At 45.0% G+C, this 3,219-nt stretch overlaps 1 protein-coding gene across 2 annotated transcripts in view; it reads right to left on the bottom strand.

Annotated features, from left to right (window-relative positions):
* Positions 1 to 1,034: 1,034 nt before the first annotated feature.
* phf24 (PHD finger protein 24) overlaps positions 1,035 to 3,219 on the bottom strand; it is a 53,006-nt gene continuing 50,821 nt past the window's right edge. For both annotated transcript variants that reach the window (XM_042060298.1, XM_042060299.1), the window contains one exon: positions 1,035 to 3,219. This exon is cut by the window's right edge and continues 939 nt beyond it. The gene's annotated coding sequence lies outside the window, so the exon portion shown is untranslated.

The following is a 3,219-nucleotide window of genomic DNA, read 5'->3' as shown; positions in this document are numbered from 1 at the left end:
TTTTTGTGACATTCAGCAAATATCTCCTCATTTAATGTAAGTTCCTTCGGACAATAGGCCTACGTTCTACTCTACGTGCAGTTGTCCTCCATCTCAGTTGCATCAGTTTTCTAATTTTGAAGGTTCGAAAACATTATCATGCTTCACTGAATCCTTCTCGTTTTCTTTCATTTGTCCAGCTAACTTTTCCATTGAAACTAGCCATTTATGATGGATTACACACTCGACATTCTGAAATGTCCTGCACGATAAAGGCCAAATTAAGTTATCACGCAGCCACTGTGTCAGCAGCATGAGTGCTGACGGTGACGGTGCGTTTCTGATGTCAGATTATTATGTAGGCTAGCCTACTAGACTGTTCTCACGTTGCAGCGCTTTACTTATATGAAGTAGCATTAATCAATATGAGGGGCAGAGGGGGATAAATGTTGTCCCCACCGGGGATAAAAATAATTTAGCAGAGGTAGGGATAGGAAAACCAGAGGGGGGGAAATCCTCACCATCCCCCCCTACAAATCGCACCCTGCACACACACACAGACACGCGTCTCTGTATGTGTATGTGTGTGCATGTGTGTGTGTGTGTGTGTGTGTATATGTGCATGTATGTGCATGTATGTGTGTGTCTGTGTGTGTGTGTGTGTCTCCATTATGAGTCGTGTGGACTGGTGGCTGTAGCTCAGCTGATTTCACAGGTGTCTTTTGATTTCACGTTCGCTATCTACTACCCAAAAAGAAGCCTCATTATACAGATAAAAAATGAGTCTCTGTGCCTGTGGTAAAATAGGAAGTAATTCTTTCAGCATGTGTGTGTGTGTGTGATTGTTTGCGGGTGTGTGTGTGTTAGAGAGAGAGAGAGAGAGGTAAAACAGAAACCAATTCCACCTTATCTATGTCTGTGTATCTCTGCACAGCCTTGGGAGGAGAAAAGAGGACAACAGAAAGAAACTGGGGGAAAGACAACACACAAACACAGGGGCTGAAATGAGTTCAGATGCATCTATAACCATTTGAAACACACACAAAGACACCATGTTTGGGTTAATGACGTGCATTTATTTGCGTTTGATATGCCCATCCCACCCAAGCTCAGACAGTCAGCATTATATGTGCTACCAGAAGTTTCTCCACAAATCTCAACATGAACATTGCATGACACCTCTACACACACTTATAAACATGGCATTGAAATAAACTAGGATGGCATCGTTCCACACACACTTATAAACATGGCATTGAAATAAACTAGGATGCCATCGTTTCTTTAAAAACATGGCATTGAAATAAACTAGGATGGCATCATTCCGATGGTTCACTGCTAGCAGTAACCCATCAAGGCATGATCTGGTTTAGTGGTCTTAATGGAAATGGTGTTCTTCTTCTTGTCTGAGTAGATACTGGACCCTTCGCTTGGCATTAACAGGGCGATGATGCCGCGTGCCCCTCTATTAGCACCCACGGGTGCTCACCATAGACAGACACACACACAGCGGCATCTGTAGCTGGGCACACATTGTATGATTCTGACCCCATTTCATCTCCGACAGACACACCTTTTTTAAAGCAGCCATTTTGTCATGAAATAGTAGAGCAAGCACAGGAGTTAATAATTATAATTATTCTAATGAAGTCTCTGCTCAATTTCAGTGTAGCAGAATTAGAACCTTAATTAATATCATTAGTAACAGCTGAGCTTGCCATACATTTCATGTTCAAAATGGCTGCTGTGAAAAAGGTCTATTCAGTTGGTCCTGACAAGATTTAGAATCAGGTCAAAGTCCCATCCAATTGGTAGTTTGCTGGGCAGTTTGAGCATGCTCACAATAGCTAATTAGAAAGTGTACAAATCAACATCCCAGCTCCGGAACGATGGGCTTGGTTTTTTTGTGAGAGCATTTGTCCTGTACAAACAGGCAATGGGGTGGCTTTGGGATCAGATCTGTTTCAGGTCAGAGCTGGTTCTGGAGCAGATCTGAGCCAGACCTGGGTGGTCAAAGCAAGATCAAGAGAGGCCATGTCTGGACGGAACTAGATCAGAGACAGATCAAAGGAGAATCAAGTCCAGATGGGACCTGGGTCAGAGATAGCTCAGTTCTCCACCCCGCTGCTTGCTGTGGGCGTAGGGAGGGGGCGGAGGCCTACATCACCTGGGACTTAGTGCTCAGTCAGTACCGGCCAGCCTGCTACCTGCTCAGGACATTTAAGATGGCCGACTGACCGCAAACCAGCTTACACCAGTTCACACACCAATTGCCCCTCTGAGAACAGGGCAGGGATAAACTATGGTCACTTTTAAGGTTCTGGAATAAATACAGGTCAATATGTATTAATATATAGTTTTGATATCTCTCTGTATAATAGCCATACTGTATGTATGTATGTTGTGAAGCCGATAGCCTGGTTAAAACTGCAGCAGGACTGAGACAGGCCAGTGTGGAGCGGCAGACTGACCGTTAAAGTCAGATTTGAGAGAGCGGCAGACTGACTTGAGAGATTTGAGGGAGCTGAAAGCGCCCCCTGTGTGTGTTTGTGGGGGTGGGGTAAGTACTTCTGCCTGTTTCAGTAGGAGTGTGTGTGTTTGTGTTTGTGTGTGTTTGTGGGGGTGGGGTAAGTACTTCTGCCTGTTTCAGTAGGAGTGTGTGTGTTTGTGTGTGTTTGTGTGGGCGGGGTAAGTACTTCTGCCTGTTTCAATAGGGCGATGGGGTGAGCTCAGCGCTGCTGGTCCTCAGATCGATCAGCTGTTCCCAGCGCTCCTATCAAAACCTCCGCTCAGCTGTGATCCAACTAAAACGTCCAACATACTTGCCGCACCCGACCGGTAGCGCGACAATGTGACGTCAAAATTGCGTCATTTCCTCTGTCGCACGAGAAATTTCAGCCTCCGCAGGCAGGTCGTGCACTGGAGATTTTTTTTCAGATGCGCGCGACAAGCAGGATGAGCTTGAAGCCAAGATCAGGGAGCATGCGTGCCTCTATACAGACATCAACCACATTCAGGCATTTCATATAGCCTAGCCCACATCTTAAATAAACATGTTTGAATAGTCAGTTTGAGAAGAGAGGGAAATTAACCTGACTAGGTTACCAGCGAGAGTTCGTGATTTTTAAATAGTCTGCTGGATAAGTTAATGAAGCTACCAGAGAGAGGGAATTAAGATGAAAGAACTAGGACCCAGGGACATGCCAATAATCCAGCAAAAGGTAACAAAGATATTTATCT

This window comes from Alosa sapidissima, chromosome 13, assembly GCF_018492685.1.
Source record: "Alosa sapidissima isolate fAloSap1 chromosome 13, fAloSap1.pri, whole genome shotgun sequence".
Taxonomy (NCBI): Eukaryota; Metazoa; Chordata; class Actinopteri; order Clupeiformes; family Clupeidae; genus Alosa; species Alosa sapidissima.
Note: the sequence above shows the minus strand (reverse complement) of the source record. Positions and strands in the feature narration are given on the sequence as shown.